The sequence below is a fragment of the Haematobia irritans genome, chromosome 2, assembly GCF_050003625.1.
Source record: "Haematobia irritans isolate KBUSLIRL chromosome 2, ASM5000362v1, whole genome shotgun sequence".
Taxonomy (NCBI): Eukaryota; Metazoa; Arthropoda; class Insecta; order Diptera; family Muscidae; genus Haematobia; species Haematobia irritans.
This window is the reverse complement of record NC_134398.1, coordinates 133,924,287-133,943,987: the sequence shown is the minus strand read 5'-3', so window position 1 is coordinate 133,943,987 and position 19,701 is coordinate 133,924,287.

The window sequence follows — 19,701 nt, the reverse complement described above, 5'->3', positions numbered from 1 at the left end:
CCTCGCAAGCCAAATTTGGGGGTCAGTTTTTATGGGGGCTATACGTAAAAGTGAACCAATATAGTCATTTGCAATACCATCCGACCTACATCAATAACAACTACATGTGCCAAGTTTCAAGTCGATAGCTTGTTTCGTTCGGAAGTTAGCGTGATTTCAACAGACGGACGGATGGAGGGACATGCTCAGATCGACTCAGAATTTCACGACCCACGACCCAGAATATATATACTTTATGGGGTCTTAGAGCAATATTTCGATGTGTTACAAACGGAATGACAAGGTTAATAAAATATGACAAAGTTAATTTTCCTAAATTTTTGAGCCAGGAGGATATATGGCTATACATTTTATATCAGACCAATTTTGTATGGTCCCAATGAATACATTTTATTGTTTGATGATCTTGATTTGCATGCACACACAAACAATGATTCTTTTCTCCGAAACGAAATTTTAGACCAACGAAGTTTTCTTCTATTGGTAAACATTTTTCTTTAAAAACTCATACTATTAAGAGTTGTCTGTTCATTTCTATCTTTAGTTCCCTTTATATTCTATCCCTCCAAACATGTTAAGTCCATAGGCATGGCTGATTAATAAGATATTCCCCTAGCATTACTCAGAAGCATGCTGCATTATGGTATACATTGAATATCAAATAAAATCTATCATTCACTTTCCCAGCTTAGGTCACCCTTTACAGTTGACATTCCAAGCAAATATGCGATCATTTGGCGATGATCGTTAAGTAACAGCGAAAATTCGAATATGCTGCTAACCAACGATATCAGAAGAATATCAGTAATGGTGAGTGATTGTAAAAAGGGGACTAAAGGGAAATCACCATGTATATAGCAAAATCATCGTGATCATAAATATTATGCAGAGTATATCCATCCGTCCTACCATTCATCTACCCCTACCCACCGCTTTAGTGATCTGTCCATCCCTACTTGTCCATACCAAAAAGTATCTATGTTGAGCGTTGTGCTATGGTGGTTTGATGATATTCGTTTATCGCACCTTTAAATACCGACAATATGACAATACAAGATTCATAAATACAAAAACATGATCAAACGATTTTTTTCGGGGAGGCGAATGTCGTCTTCGCAGCCTGCTGGACAATGGCTTGGATAGCAGCCAGGTTGGCTAGTTGGAAGGAAATCACCAATAACAAAACCGAAAAAGAACATCCAATAACACCAAGAGAATGTTTCGATTTTTCTTAACAAACTGTTGCATAAATGAAATGACAAAATGTGTTAAAAATACATAGTTTTGTATTGAACAACATTCAGCGTTTTTTGGTAATGCTGCTGGAGCTAAGGAAAATGTAGGACCATGAAAAATCATCAAAAGAATACGAAGGATAACGAATTTCATATACCCTTCAAAAAGATGGTAATTTGAATTGTTCGCTGATTATTTTAAGCTATCCTATGTCGATAGTTCGATTTTTGGATCGGAATGTCCTTATTACATTCCTTCTTTTACTGTATTTTCCCATTTTACGTTGACGAAAACTGAAGTTCTTAGCGGATTAATATCCCTACCTATGACTTATTATCCTGGTCTTGATGGCATACCTTCTTTCATTCTGCAGTAATGTGCGGATCTCTTATATATTCCTCTGACGCATCTGTTATCTTTGAGGGCTGGTAGCTTCCCAGACATATCAGAGATTAGTTATGTCATTCCCTCTTTCAAGAAAGGTAGTAGAACTGACATTGGGAATTATAAATGTATTGCTAAGTTAAGTGTTATACCTAAACTGTTTGATCTTTTAGTAACTAGGCGAATTTCGTGCCCCCTTTCCAATATTATATCAGGAATGCCGACATTGTTTTATGAGAGGGAAGTCTACTGTAACTAATTTGCTTGCATTTTTTTGGTCATGCGTTCGAGTCCTTCTCTCAAAGACGTCAACTGCATATAATCTATACGGATTTCAGTAAGGCGTTCGACATGGTGAATCATAGGATGCTATTATACAAATTAGAATTTTTGAGATTTCCATCTAATCTTCTCCGCTGGATTGATTCCTACTTGCGTGGTAGAACTCAGAGAGCTACATTTAAAGATAGTTTATCTACGCTTATACGTGTGATAGCTGGCGTTCCCCAAGGTAGCCACTTAGAACCTGTTTAATCTATATTTGAACAATCTTCAGTTACAATCTTCTGGTTCAATAGGTTCCCTTCTGACCTATATGTTTATATATGTTGAACCTTATTGAGTACCGCGGAGCCCTTGTTGACTAAACGGGGTCCTTTCTGACCCACATGATGAATACCTTTTGGACCAATGGGGTTCCTTCTGGCCCATTTGGAATGTAAAATTACATTGGATTGAATTAAAAAAAGTTACATTTTGTAAAGTCCCGCGGCTAATAGCAGCAAAAATAAATAAATAAATTTGTGTGGAAACGATTTCATATTGGAGAAATTATAAGTAAAACAACAATTTTCATGAATTAAAATATAGTAAAATTTAGTGAATAATTCGTGCCAAATCTAAATTTTAAAATTCGATGCATTTTTCTTGGGTAGTGGTAACAATTATAAGATAGTAAGGTATATTAAACCTTCGTAACATAATCTTCTAAATTATACATTGGAATCTATGATAGAGTAAATGCCTAATAAAGCTATTTAGTTCTTGTTTGTTAATTAAATTAATTTAATTAACCGATATTAACCAATTTTCGCATGGTATTTAGAGGGCCAAAGTTCAACCGATTAGATCAACAATTTTTGCTTTGTGAGGCTTCTGAAGTTAGATCTTGGTGTATTGGTTTATATGGAAGCTATATATCATTACGAACCGATATCGACAAATTTGTGCATGGTTGTTAGAGGGCATATACCAACATCCCAAACCGAATTAAGATCGGATGAAATTTTTTCCTCTGAGAAAGGACGAAAGAGGTGGCATACGCAGATAATGTGGGTCTAGCAGTCAGGGAAAAATTCCCATCCACAATTAGAGATATTATACAGAGAGCCCTCCGGATGACTGAGAAATGGGCGAAAGAGAACAATCTAGGGGTAAATCCTTTATTGAAAGCTCACTATCTGTCAATGAATACACAATCGTGGCGTTTGTAGACATCGTAGGGGCATTCAATAACGTCCATTCGAGCTCGATATTAAATGGTCTGGCAACTGTGAACGTTGATCCAGGTATACTTAGGCTGCTAGACGAACTGCAAATGAGAAGATATATTTCAGCCACACTACACTAATAGAAAAAGTTTCGTTATATTAACGAAATGTGCGTTAAAAGTCAGCTAACAAAATAAATTCGTTAATACAACGACATTTTCCGTTATTATAACGATTTTTTTGTCAATCAACGACACGTTTCGTACTATTAACGAATACTTTCATTGTATTAATGAAAATGTTACTTATATCAATGAAAATTTTTCGTTGAGTGAGTTTTAATGAAATTTTCTTTGTGTAGACAAAGGTATGTGAAAAGAGGCACTCCCCAAGGAGGAGTTCTATCACCTCTTCTTTAGAATGTTTCTATAAACAACCTTCTGGTTTCCCTAGAAAAAGAAAGGATAAAAGTGGTGGCATACGCAGACGATGTGGCTCTAGTAGTCAGGGCAAAATTCCCATCCACATTCAGAGATGTTATACAAAGAGCACTCCGGATGACTGAGAAATGGGCGAAAGAGAATGTTCTTGGAGTAAATCCTGCCAAGACAGAATTAGTCATGTACTGCAAAGATCGCAAAACTCCCACGGTTAAGCCCATATCCTTAGGGGGTATTGAAATTCCCTTTGGTGAGTGTGCAAAATACCTTGGCGTTATTCTGGACAGGAAGCTGAACTTTAGGCTTAATATTGAAGAAAGGGAGAGAAAAGCCACGGTAGCTTTGTACTCATGCAAAAATAGAAAAAAAAAATAGGAAAAAAGTGGGGACGGAAACCGAAAATTGTGCATTGGCTATACACGGCAGTGGTTAGACCTATAATGTTATATGGTGTTGTAGTCTGGTCTGCCAAGACAGAATTAGTCATGTACTGCAAAGATCTCAAAACTCCCACGGTTAAGCCTATATCCTTAGGGGGTATTGAAATTCCCTTTGGTGAGTGTGCAAAATACCTTGGCGTTATTCTGGACAGGAAGCTGAACTTTAGGCTTAATATTGAAGAAAGGGAGAGAAAAGCCACGGTAGCTTTGTACTCATGCAAACATAGAAAAAAAAAAAATAGGAAAAAAGTGGGGACGGAAACCGAAAATTGTGCATTGGCTATACACGGCAGTGGTTAGACCTATAATGTTATATGGTGTTGTAGTCTGGTGGCCGGCACTTCAGCAACCGACAGGTTTAGATAAAGTTCAGCATATGGCGTGTTTGTGTATCTCAGGCGTATTCAGTAAGACAGGAACAGATTCCCTTAATGTCATGATGCATCTATTGCCTTTAGACCTTGGCGAAACCACTTTTTGACAAAAAATATTAAACTCTAATTGAAGTATTAGCAAGAAGAGAGGTGGCGAATTGGCTGAGAAGTAATGTTCCAACAAATGTTAGAATTAATATATACTCAAACAGTCACCCTGCAATTTAATTAATAGACGCTGTGTTCCTTAACTGGAAAATGGCCATCGACTGCCGCAAGTCTCTTAACTGGAAAATGGCCATCGACTGCCGCAAGTCTCTCAACGAGATGGCTGATGAGTACAATATTCACCTAAAATGGGTGCCTGGCCATAGGAACATACCGGGGAACTGCGAAGCGGATGAGTTAGCAAGGTTAGGGACTACCTTACATATTCCGGGGAACTAGAACCTGCAAGCTCATACTGCATGAGAGGGATGTTACAATGGCGAATATCCGATGGGAAAATTGAAGGGTTGCAACGACACCAAGCACTTATGGCCAACCGGATCGTTTGAAATTTGCCCCTCCAAGAGGCTCCGCAAGCCCAATCTGGGGATCGCTTTATATGGGGGCTATACCTAAAAGTGGACCGATATGGCCCATTTCCAATACCGTTCGACCTAAATCAGTAAATACTACTTGTGCCAAGTTTCAAGTCGATAGATTTTTTCGTTCGGAAGTTAGAGAGATTTCAACAGACGGACGGACGGACGGCCATCGCTAAATCAACTCAGAATTTCACCACCACCCAGAGTAAAAGGGGGTCTGACATCAATATTTCGATATCATATCATCCACCCATATCCAGGACCATAGTGGAAACCCTAATATTACATATCTTATAACCCGAATATACAATATTTAAATATGTCGCAAATGAAATGCAAAATTCGATATACCCGCTTATGAAGAAGAGTGCAAAAGCATTCATATACTCGTGAAAAAAAGCTAAGAAACCATTGAACCATCCATCCACCGATGCGACTTTGAAACTCCAAGAGACGACGACATACTGTCTGGCAATGCCGCATTCATGTCTGGAAGGATATACCTCTTGCCTCGTTTTGCATTGTCAATAAGCATTTCTTTGTCTTAGGCCAGAGATGGTGTCGATGGTGTCACCTTCCTCAACCCATTGGCAGATGCCGAATTCAAGCACCGTTTTAAACCTTCTCAGTCGGCTCGTAAGCCTCACAGAGCCAGGAGGGAATACCATTATTTTTCCGTTGTTGGACTTTGTGTTAAACACACATTTCCTATACTCTTGACTTGTATGAAAAAACAACTTTAACAAAATTCATTGTCATCAAAAACCATCGGCATTCTCGTCGTCATCATCATAAGCGGTTGCAGTAGTAGAAGAAATACCATCATCATCATCGTCATCACCAGCATTCATTGTCCCATAACACTTGGGAATCGATTTGAACTTCTCTTTTTTTGTTTTTAAGCCACTCCATCGATTTTTATGCTTAACAATTGTAAATGTGGAATATTTGAGTGGATTTTTCTTTAAAATGATTGCAGAGCTTTACCGATCATCGTCATCATTCCAATGGATCCGCCTATTTTAAATACAGTGGAATTTGTTTGGTATCTTTGGTGGCTCGTTATCTAATCGCTGGCTATGTTTGCACGTTTGTCACATTGCTCCATTATATGCAGAACAGAAATTATGATCGAAATCACAGAATTTCAATATGTTTTGATAGGCGATCGTGTTGAATTCAAATCGAAATTTATGTTAAAATATGTTCTCGATATCTTATCGAAATAGCAGATGCTAAGCAAAAGCCTAATAATTTGAATTAAGTGCAGTAGGTACAGTAATTTTCTGATGCAGTTATAATCCACCAAGGTTTAAATCTTCTTTGTTGTGGAATGATTGGTATGGCCACATTGTAAGTACCCAGCCAAAAAAGCGTTGCCAAAAAAGTAGTGAAAATGTTCTTTTTGGATCCGGAAGTGGAGCAGACATGGGCTTGTCAAAGGATGGATTTCCACCATTTCAACAGTCGTTGCATCACTTCCTCAGGTGTGATCCAAATTCAATGTTTTGGATGTGAATTAAAAAATTTTGTAATATTTTGCCAAATAAATAATTTTTATATATTTTTTATGATTTTTAATGCATTGTCTGAAACAATTGACGTAAAATATTTGCAAAAAATCGCAATTTTCCTAGAATGGATTTAGCATTTTGTCGACAACATTGTAATAATTTTTATAATTTTATTTATCATTACTCCGCTTTTAAGCAAAAAAAAAAATAAAATTACCCATTAGGAATATGAAAAAAATTGAAATGAAAGAACTTCTGGTGTACACTAAAAAAAAAATATTTACGTGATATGAAAGATTACGCTAACTCAAATTTAGGATGCACAATTTACACACTATTAAGGACAAATTTCTTTAAAATAATGATATTTTAATTAAAAGAAAGTTTATAATTTATGTTTAAAACATTTTTTTCAATAAATTTAGGACACACATTTTGAAAATTTGCGTCCCATCGTTAAAGTTGCACTTTTAAACTAAGGCAAATTTTCCTTAAAGTAACTAAACATATTTTTGATTCAAAGAAATCGTCCTTAAATTAACTGAAATAATGAATTTTTAGATTTACGATAAGTTAAAACCGCTTCAAATAAAGGCTAAGACTTATTTTGAGGATTTAGCACCTTTGGTTTAAAATTTTTTTTGGAATTAAGAAAATATTTTTTACTTCGAAGTATACGTCATAATTTGGGTTTTTAAAGTGGCATATTTTTGTACGTGAATAGCTTTATTAATATACCGGAAAAATAGAATTAAAATTCGATAAATGAGATCTGTATCCTAATTTTAATTTTATAGATCCTAGATCTAAGGCCAGATGGGTCGCAAAAAAATTTCCTTATTTTAAAGAACCCTAATCTTTGGCTGGGAATCAATAGCAAAATCCTTAAAGGAAGGTCAAAATCTTTGGATCCCAGTAAACTTTTTTTTTAGTGTAGTTAAAATAAAGAACATCTTTGCGAGGACATTTCTGGTAGTGATTTTAACGTTGTGCTTTCAGAACAACATCCAACTTTTTTTAAGGGGGTGTTATTCGACAAATGACCATCACTTGAAATATGTTGTTTTGTAAAAAAAATTTTCAATTACAGGCAAAATATCATACAAGTATGATATTTTTGACAAAATATCATACAAGTATGATAATATCATACAAGTATTTCGAATGTATTTTATAACATATGACGAGATTTGGTGTTTTGTCAAAATTAAACTTAAAACTTAAAGATTCTATATCTCCCGATCTAGGAGAGATATCAAAAATCTGCAAAGACGGAGAGATGCGCCTTCAAAAACTACAAACAACACACAATTTTTGAGAAATTATCCTATCTCGACTTATGGGGTCCAAAGATATATCGTTGAAAAGATATTTGCGAGAATTTTGTTTTTATGTAATCAAACAAAAATTAGGAAAATCTATTTTGGGCATAAAAATTCAAATTTTTTAGAATTAAAAATATGAATTGAAACCTTTATAACTTTTGAACTAATTATGATATAATAATGACATTTATTGATTTTTGCAGGGAAAATTGTTTTAAGAAAATTCGTATCAATAATACAAAAAATCCTCAAAGCGGGGACATGTTTTAAAAAACAATATTTTTTGTAATTAGCATATTTCTCAGAAAGCTACCGTGGTGCAATGGTTAGCATGCCCGCCTTGCATACACAATGTCGTGGGTTCGATTCCTGCTTCGACCGGCTATAAAAAGGAGGCCCCTTGTCATTGAGCTTAACATGGAGTCGGGCAGCACTAAGTGATAAGAGAGAAGTTCACTAATATGGTATCACAATGGAATGAATAGTCTAAGTGAGCCTGATACATCGGGCTGCCACCAAACCTAACCTAACCTTTTCAGCTGTTTACCAGTAGGTTGTTGACACCTTTTACAGTTAGTAAGGGGATACATGTGGCTTTTTCGGCTTAGCAATCTGTGCTTTGCTAAATGAGAATATTTTTAAAAAGGGCCGATTTTGGGATCAGAAGACTCATATACCGCTTAAACGAAATAACAGATGAAAACTTTGAAAGTATCACAATTTGGTGTTCTATAAGAAACAAGAAAAACAAGTATATACGGCCGTAAATTAGGCCAGGCCGAATCTTATGTACCCTCTACCATGGATTGCGTAGAAACTTCTACGAAAAACTGTCATCCACAATCGAATTACTTGCGTTGTGGTACTTACCGATGGCAAGGTATCTTAAAACTTCTTAACATCGTTTTCTAAATTGTGAGTTAGTCCATACGTGGTATATATTAGACAAAAAAGTTATGTATAGGTAAGTCTACAAATAATTACGAATCGACATGGACTTTTGCACGGTACGTAGAGAGCCAGAATTGAAATATGGGGGTCGCTTATATGGGGGCTATATAGAATTATGAACTTGATATGGGCCAATTTTTGTGTGATTGGGGATCGATTTATCTGAGGGCTATATATAACTATAGACCGATATGGACCTAGTTAGGCATGGTTGTTAACGGCCATATACTAGCACAATGTACCAAATTTCAACTGACTCGGATGAAATTTCCTCTTCCAAGAGGCTCCAAAACCAAATCTCGGGATCGGGTTTATATGGGAGCTATATATGATTATGGACTGATATGGACCACTTTTGGAATGGTAGTTAAATATCATATACTACCACCACGTACCAAATTTCAACCAGATCGGATGAATTTAGCTTCTCCAAAAGGTACCGGAGGTCAAATCTGGGGATCGGTTTATTTGGGGCTATATGTAATTATGGACTGATATGAACCAATTCCTGCATGGTTGGTGGATACCATATACTAACATCACGTACCAAATTTCAACCGAATCGGATGAATTTTGCTCTTCCAAGGGGCTCCGGAGGTCAAATCTGGAGATCGGTTCATATGGGGCCTATATATACTTATTGACCGATTTCGACCAATTTTTGCATGGGTGTTTGAGGCCATATACTAACACCACGTACCAAATTTCAACTGAATCAGATGAATTTTGGTCTTCCAAGAGGCTCCGGAGGTCATATCTGGTGATCGGTTTATATGGGGGCTAATTATGGACCGATGTGGACCAATTTTTGCACGGTCATTAGAAACCATATACTAACACCATATACCAAATTTCCGCCACATCGGATGAAATTTGCTTCTCTTAGAGGCTCCGCAAGCCAAGTCGGGGGATCGGTTTATATGGGCGCTATATATAATTATGGACCGATGTAGACCAATTTTTGCATGGCTATTAGAGACCATATACTAACACCATGTACCAAATTTCAGCCGGATCGGATGAAATTTGCTTCTCTTAGAGGATCCGCAAGCCAAATCGGGGGATCGGTTTATATGGGGGCTATATTTAATTATGGACCGATGAGAACTAATTTTGCATGTACCAAATTTCAGCCGGATCGGATGAAATTTGCTTCTCTTAGAGCAATCGCAAGCCAAATTTGGGGGTCCATTTATATGGGGGCTATACGTAAAAGTGGACCGATATGGCCCAGTTGCAATACCATCCGACCTACATCAATAACAAATACTTGTGCCAAGTTTCAAGTCGATAGCTTGTTTCGTTCGGAAGTTAGCGTGATTTCAACAGACGGACGGACACGGACGACTCAGAATTTCACCACGACTCAGAATATATATACTTTATGGGGTCTTAGAGCAATATTTCGATCTGTTACAAACGGAATGACAAAGTTAATATACCCCCATCCTATGGTGGAGGGTATAAAAATTGGGCGAGGTCTAGAAAAAAATATTTGCCAAAAAATTGGTCAAAAATCGGTATTTATACCATTCACCACTACTGTGGTACAGGGTATAATAAGTTTGTGGATTTGTTTGTAACGCAAAGAAGGAAAAGTATGAGACCCATCGTTTAGTATACCGATCATCTTAGAATTAAATTTTGAGTCGACTTAGCGATGTCTATCTGTCTGTCTGTTTATGTATTTTTGTGCGCAAAGTACAGGTCGCAGTTTAAGTCCGTTCGTCCTCAAATTTGGCATAGGGTCGTTTTTTGGAACAAAGACAATCGCTATTGATTTTGGAAAAAATCGGTTCAGATTTAAGTATAGCTGTCATATATATTTATCCCCGATCTGGTCATATATGGCGTATTTATCAACCGATGTTCTTCAAATTCCGTACATCCGAATATTTTAATAGTCTCGAAAAACTTGTAAATCGGTTCAGATTTAGATATAGCTCCCATATATATCTTTCGTCCGATTTAGACTCATATGGCAACAGAGGCCAAAGTTTACTACCGATTTTCGTGAAATTTTGCACAGAGAGTAGAATTGACATTATACCAATTCTTGCTAAATTTGATTGAAAGCAGTGCACATTTATATATAGCTCCCATATATATCTTTCGCCCAATTTGCACTTATATGGCCTCAAAAGCCAGAGTTTTGCCCTGATTTGCTTCAAAATTTGCACGAGAGGTACGTTTAACGGTGTCGTTATGTGTGCCAAATTTGGTTGAAAGCGGTTCAGATTTAGATATAGCTCCCATATATATCTTTCGTCCGATTTGGACTTATATGGCCTCAAAAGCTAGAGTTTTGCCCTGAATAGCTTCAAATTTTCCACAAGGAGTACGTTTAATAGTATCGGTAAGTGTGCCAAATTTGGAATTTGAAATCGGTTCAGATTTAGATATAGCTCCCATATATATCTTTCGCCCGATTTACACTCATATGATCAATTTTCCAGTGATTGCAGAATTATTATTCTAACTATGCATGTCAAATTTAGTCAAAATCGGTTCAGATTATATATAGATCCCATATATACGTACACCAGAGTTGGGGAAATATGGTACACTGAAAAAAAAAGCATTCCCGGTTCCAAAGATTTTGTCTTTACTTTAAAAAATTTGGTATTGATTCCGAGCCAAAGAAGCGGAGAATACAAGTAAGGATACTTTTAAGACACAATTCTCTTTTAAATTTGGATTTTGTGTACTTGCTTCTAGGAAACAAATTTTAATTTTTCGCTTTCTCATCTTTTTTTCTTCATATGCTATCAAAGTCCTTTAAAAACGAGTTAACGATAACTTTAGTTTCCAAATTAAGACTCGACTTCCAGTAGAAATTATGCTATGTTTCAAGTAAAAAACTTCTTTAAAATTAAGTTTTGAAAAACATGTCCTATATTTGAACGATTTTTTTGCTTTGTAGTCAAGATACAAAAAGACAACTAATTTAAAGACAATATCATTAAATTTAAAGAATATTTCTGAGTTGTTAAAGTCAAGTTGACCTTAGCCCAAACATTTTTTCTTTCATGTTATGATACCCATTTTTAATTCAAATCACTTAATTATAAGGACAATACGACTTCATTGAAAAGTTTATAGATTTTTGGACAAGGAAAGAAACTTTATATTAAAGAAATGCGTCTTCTATGCTAAGCAAAATTTGCATTCGTATTTTAAAGACACGAAATCTTTGACCTCACGACAATATTTTTTTCAGTGTAGACTGTTTCATATTTTAGACCCATTTCCACGGAGAATATATTTAATATGATATTTAAGTGTGTCATGTTTGATCTAATTTGGTTCAGATTTAGATAAAGCTTCCATATATTCGTTTTTCCGGTTTATACAAATATGGCCAAAATTCCCACACGTTACACAAAATTCTGTGATGATTTTCCTATATCTTAGTAATTTCCTACACACTGTAATTCCAGAATTTCCACAGAACGGTTGAGTTTTAAATGAGGCTCAAAGTCGCCCGACTTGACCAAATAATATGTCACAACCCACACTTGACCACATATCATGGCGGGATGTAACCAATATCCTTGTAAAATCATTATTGCTAAGTAGCAAAAATTGTAAATATTACTAAAATTGTCCTATATCTCGAATACATATGTATCACCTGATAAATCATAAATGCTCTTCTGTACAATTGCATTAAAATTTCTCTCGCTTCATATTTCCCATATTTTTTACAAACATTGTGTTTCATCCAAGGATATTAGCCGTGTTTAAATTTTAATTCTACAGTTTTTGTAAAAGTACAAAAAATTGTCTCCATTAAAAGTATTTGTATCTGAAAATGCAAACCTTTATATAGCTCCCAGCAAATTTGAAGTATTTTGGATGGTAACACAAATGTTTGTCTTCATAGTGGTGCACGGATGAAAAAGACTGTTTTTCATATGTTTGGATATAAACATTATATGTTTAGAACACAAATTTTTAAACACAATATTTTTGAGTGCAAGCATATAATGTTCATAAACTAGCATAACATGTTTGGGACATATATGTTAATATGTTAGAACATATTATGTTTGGGACATAAAATGTTTGTAGATATAATATGCTTGGATGCAAACATATATTAATTTAGAAATAGCCTATAAACATATATGTGTTTAGTAGCTTGGAGCGCTATTTAACAAGGAGCGATATTGAATTGAGTTGGTGGTTGTTGCTTGTTATTACAAAATTTACATTTTATTTTCCCTTTGGCAATTGATCAGCTACTTCTTTGATCCTTACAAACTGTGTGGTCCGCTGTTCGAATTCCTGTCCGGCAAAAGGTAAAATTAAAATAAAAAAAATCATACAATTGAATAATTTCTTCTACAATGTTTGTATTACAGAAAAAGGTGGGGGAATATATAATTGGGCAGAAACAAAATTTTGAGCATTCAGGTCGAAAACCTATGTTGTTAGCACCTATATTACCTGTTTATTTTCGTAATTGATTATGATTGTAAATATATAAATAAATAAATAAAATTTTGATCACAATATTGTTTGGGAGAATTTTTTTAAGCATATAATATTTTTAGGTGCAAAATGCTTCCAAACATATTATATGTTCACATAATAACATATTGTTTTTTGGAAGACAACATTATTGAATTTGGATGCACAAATACAAAATGTTTAGAAATTGACTACCCAAACATATATTGTTTAGACCAATATGCTTTCAAACATATTATATATTGGAAGAGATCAAACATATAAATGTTTGGGCAATAGCCAAAAATGTATATGCTTGAAGCAAAATATGTTTGGGAGTATATGTTACAGAAGCGATTTTTTGTGAGCGTGTGGAGGGTATAATATAGTCGGCTCCGCCCGACTTTAGACTTTACTTATTTGTTTTTATTCACTATTATGCATATTATATATATTTTTGGAGGAATCACATTAAAGGGTTATTTATAACATATTTTCGTGGTTGAAGAAATTTCAGTTTATTAATTAATCATAGCAATTAACTTCGTTACAGAGTCAGAAAATAATTGCATGATATTTTGTCGTAACTCAATATATTATTTTAACAAACAAATTCAAAGCGAATAAATTACTTCAAACAATCACAATTTATGTACACGTTTAATTCGTTAATACCACATAAGAGGCCAATAAGAACCTTATTTAATGTCATGACGCCTAATAAGCAATTAAATTATCATCGGCACATAAGATTATCACAGCGGGAAATGAAGTAATTGAAAATGAAGAGGTTCTTCTTATAAATACAACGTTTGTTTGCACCGAAATTGCTGCGAAAACAAAAAAATAAAAAAAATGAACATATGATTCACAAAATCCTCCTTAGCAAGTTGGTGAGCCAAAATTGGATCAATGCTTCATCCATGTAAATTTTGTACCTTAAACAATCTGAATATTTATAACAAATTGCCGATATATGATATACCAGAATTTGTATGTAATGGCGCCTACTTAAGGTGTGATGTCATGCTGAGAGGTCCAAATATAATATCATTGCAGCATATCGCTTTGGTGGAGGAACCCTGTAGCAGATGCAATTCCATGGATGATGAGACCTTCTTCACAGCTGGATGCTTTGCTCCTCCATTTATTATAATTTCATAATTTAACAAATGATATTGTCCGTTGAACATTAAGACATTTTCACCCCAGAGATACAAGCAGCCGCGTTGTCAATGCGAAGTCTCTTTTTTTATATGGTCAATCGTTCTTAATTGGGGAATTTGGGCTGAATTTTTGTATAAATTACAAACTAGTTGACGATAGCTATAAGCGATTAACGCTGCACGATAGAATACCATTAAGGTAAATCAATAAAAACAATTAATAAATCTTTCTATCACTTAAGGGCATAAATATCTTTTGCAGTAGCATAATTTTCCATTTGTAGAAAAATCAAAATAATATTTTTGTTTTGGCACCTAATGGCTGAAATACATTTTAAAGTGTTTTTTTTTTCTTATTTGGGAAAATTTCAAAAAAATTGAAATGCTTTTGTTGCAATGTGCGCTATGTTAAGCATTAGCAGCAAAAATATTATGATATCAGAATGGATGTATTTTGCTCCTCTAAGAGGTTTCAGAAGTCAAATCTGGATGTCTGCTTATATAGTTTATATAATTATGTACCGATATGGACCGATACGGAACTGAAATTTTTAGCACATTATTTTTAAGTGCAATGTTCATAAATGACAATAACATGTTTTTTGAGGGTGTGGATTCCGATCAAGTCTAGCATGCACTTCTAGTGCAACATACCTAGCATCACGGTACCAAGCTATGGTACGAGATACAAAAGATTTATTCGTGTTGAAATGATAGAGAGCTTTCACGATAGCCACCATTTAGAAATAAATAATTTTATTTCTAAATGGAGAAATACGGTTTAGAAATGATAATAAACTGTATACCCTCTAGAAAAATCGCAAGTGCTGCATATATTCCCAAATATATTCTGCTTCAAACATATATATTTTCACAATTTTTTTCAAACAAGAAATTGCTTTTATTATTTTTCACCCTAAGAAAATCTTTGTTTAAGGTCCCAAACTGTTTATTACAATTTCTAAATATTTGTTTGTTTGTAGCAAAATTTATTTATTTATTTAATTTTATTCATGAACCAGTACTCATAAATCTATACTTTTATTTGTTGTAATTAAGCCTGCTGTTCTAACATATTAACATATATGTCCAAAACATGTTTTATTAGTTTATGAATATTATATGCTTGCGTTTAAAATAATGTGCTAAAAATTTGAATTCCAAACATATAACTTTTACACCGAAACATATAAAAAACAGTATTTTTCGTCCATATAGACAAACGTAGTAATCCACAACACTATATATCTGTCAAGTAGTTTCTAAGGAACTACTATTTATTTTGAATTGAATCTCTCATTCTTTTGACGCCCTTCGTAATTTTTTTTTCATCGTCATCTTTAGTTGTGTCTCTGCACTGTCTCTCCCTCCCTTCTAAACTTTTATATGTTTACAAGAATATTTTAAATTAATATATGTTTGTATCCACACATATTATATTTAAGAAAATTTTATGTCCCACAAAGATTCCTAATCTATTAACATAAAAATATTGTGCTAAAAAAACGGAATCCCAAAAGAATATTTTTTACACCGAAGTATATGAAATTCGCCCTTTTCTGTCCGTTAGTGTTAGTGGCGTTTCTCTGCTATAAAATGTATGTCGTTTATTACAAAAATTCAATTCTTTTATATTGAATTTTTAAAATTGGATAATTAAAATAAAAACAATCTACAAATGTTCAGTCAATTTAAACGTGAAACATTATTGCTACTCATAGGGTGCCTTCAATTATAAATCGATCCACAAGTGGGTGCTAGATCCATTGTTGTTTATTTGGAAAGTAATTATAAGAATTATTGACACAGCTATGTTTATAAATGTATTGCTGTTGTTGCTGCCCAATTTTTAAACTTAAAATAAAATTTATTGTTTATTTATTAAAAACAAAATTAATTGCCATTTCTACTATTTCAAAATACAGACATTTTCTTTCAAATCGTTTTTCTTTTCTTTTTTTTTTTGGTTCCCTCGAGGGTTGTGTGCACGCTTTTCTTGTTGGCCATTATTAATGGCCAAATTAAACTAAAGAAACAACACTAAATTTATATGAATTTCATTATTTTTCCTTCATCTTATTTTTTTTCTCATATAGTCTTGTAGACTATGCGATGCCATTTTCTTTTTTAGATTGTTTGGCTTTTTCCATTTTTTCGTTATTCATAGCAAGAAAATTATTCAAAAATTTTCTTAAGACTTCCTCAACTAATGTTGCCGTTTGAGAGGCAACTCTATGCCAGGGATAAACTTCACACTACAGTATTGATGTTGTGTTTGTTGTTATTGCTTTGTTTTGTTGTTTTGTGAGGAGGGACAGTCGTGGAGGAAATTCATTCAACCTTTCATGCCTTATGTTCACGTTGTCTTCTTGAGATCTTCCGTTAATTTTAATTTGTTCAGTTGGCATTAAGTTTAGCTTAGACTTGATAAATTACGAGGGTGGTGGTTTAAATTTTTAATTTCAGAAACTTGCAGATCTTTAATGAATTCACTTTGGGTTTTTAGTATATACTTTAAAAACTGTGTCCACAGACTTCGGTTCCTCTTGGGCAAGTCAAGCTTTTTCTAAGTCAATGACATCAAAAGATGGTGTCTACACCCAGAAAAAAAGTGACCCATTCTTTAAGTTAAAATGAACTCATTGCGAAGAAAGTTGAACTCCGTATAGCGCCAAAGATATTTATATTGTTTTTGAACGATGTGAAAATTAGGTAGAATGCATTCCATATAACATATGTCACTAAAGACATTCTTGCGATTTTGAACTGCAATTTTTTACTTCAAACTACAAAATTTTCTTTAAGAAGTGCAAAAAGTTATTTATGTTTAATAAATTTTCTTGAATTTGTCGAAAAATATTTACTTATTTAGTACGAATGAACTAAAATATTTTTCTATGCCAAGTGCTGTTCGTACGCATGATAAGCTTTCTACAGGGACGAAAAAGACTTTTTTTCATATGTTTGGGTGTAAAAATAATATGTTTGGAACTCAAAATTTTTAACACAATATTTTTAAGTGCAAGCATATAATGTTCATAAACTACACTCAAAAAAAAGTGAACTCTCTATTTCACTAAAGCCAATTTAACTTTATTTTAGTTCATGGAATTATTATGTTTGGAAAAAGTTTCCTTTACTCTAATAATTTTTTGTTTACGTTAGTTAAATTAACTAAAACCGAGGAAAAAACTAAACTCAAATGAAGCATAATGATTAACTAAATTCGTACCTTCTACAAAATAGTTCAGAATTTCATTAAATTTGTAAATTTTACCAAAAATGCGTCCATCATGAACTTCGTATATCACTAAAGACATTCTTGCAATTTTGAACTCCAAGTTTTTCCTTCAAACTACAAAATTTTCTTTAACAAGTGAAAAAACTTAGTTATATCTAATAAATTTTCTTGAATTTGTCGAAAAATATTTACTTATTTTTATGACATCGGCGTGATACCAACGTTTGTAATACTGTTTAGTTAAAATTTTCTACAAATATTCAAAATTTTCTAAAATTAACCGAAACATTTCTTCCTGGTGGGTTCACTGTTTTTTCAGTGTAGCATAACATGCTTGGGACATATATGTTAATGTTAGAATATATTATGTTTGGGATATAAAATGTTAGTAAATATAATATGCTTATTTGTCAAAATATGCCACAATTTCTAAATTCACATCTTCGCCTCACACCTTAAGAAGTGATGCAAATTCAGTGCAGCGGCTGTTGAAATGGTGGACATCCATCCTGTGATATCAACATAACACAGCGAGAGAATCAAAAGAGAGCAATATCAGTGAAATTGCTTTTATTTAAAAGGTAAAAACGAAATTAAGTACAAAACTGTTCACGCCTAAATAAATTTATGTATATATTATAAAATTATTTATGTATGTTTATATTCGAGTCCACGTTCTTCTTTTGTTATAACTTTTGAATTCCTTCCAAAATTTCAAACTTTTATACCAAAAACAAAACAAAATTGTTATTTTTGCAATAAGAAACTAATATTTTATCCAAAAGCTCAGTCCATTTCGTTTATATCAAGCACTGTTTCTGACTGTAAATCTTTAATAGCCCACATTTCGAAGTTTCATTATAAAAATTTAATATAATATAAATATAAATGTGTAAATTAAAAAAAAAAAACAAGTATATACGGCCGTAAGTTTGGCTAGGCCGAATCTTATGTACTAGAGGTGTGCGCGTGACACAAGATTATCGTGACACGCGTGATTCACGCGTGAATCACGTGAGTCGTGAATAAAATCTGAAGCAACTCTCGTGAATGTGCTTGAATGGGACTAAAACAAATATGTCGTGCGTGAGTGTGCGTGAGTAATAAAATCGGTTCGTGAATGTGCGTGAATAAAATTTCTGCAAAATCACGCTCACGAAAAAAATCAAGATTTAATTCTTACTCGTATGTTAACTGAAATTGATTTAGCTGTCGAACTATATTTTATTTATGAATTTTGTTACCCTTGCTCATTCCCGATGGGAAAATGTCATGAGTCTCGTGAATTTGTCGTGAGTCACGTGAATTGTCGTGAATCGTGCGTGAGCGTGAGTCTGTAACAGTACTTCGTGCGTGAGCGTGCGTGATTACTGCTTTTCATTTCGTGAATGTGCGTGACTGTGAGTGGCTACGACACCTATCGTGCGTGAGCGTGCGTGAATAAATATTTGACTTCGTGAATGTGCGTGAGTGTGAGTGAAATTTTACTCACGCGCACACCTCTATTATGTACCCTCCACCATGGATTGCATAGAAATTTGTACTAAAGACTGTCATCCACAATCGAATTTCTTGTGTTGCGGTAACACTTGCCGATGGCAAGGTATCTTAAAAGTTCTCAACACCGTCTTCTCAATTGTAAGTTAGTCCATACGGGGTATATATTACACAAAAAAGGCCCATTAAATACGTAAATAATTCAGTTTGACAAAATTTTCTATAGAAATACAATTTTGACAAAATTTTCTATAGCAGTAAAATTTTGACAAAATTTTCTATAGAAATAAAAGTTTGACAAAATTTTCTATAGAACAAAAATCTTGAAAAAATTGTATTGTAATAAACTTTTGACAAAATTTTTTATAGAAATAAAATCTTGACAAAATTTTGTATTGTACTAAAATTTTGACAAAATTTTCTATAAAAATAAAATTTTGGTGGATTTTTTTGGGAATCGGCTATATATAACTATACACCGATATGGACTAAGTTTGGCATGGTTATTAGCGGCCATATACTAGCGCAATGTTCCCAATTTCACAGCGTACCAAATTTCAACCGGATCGGATGAATTTTGCTCTTCCAAGGGACTCCG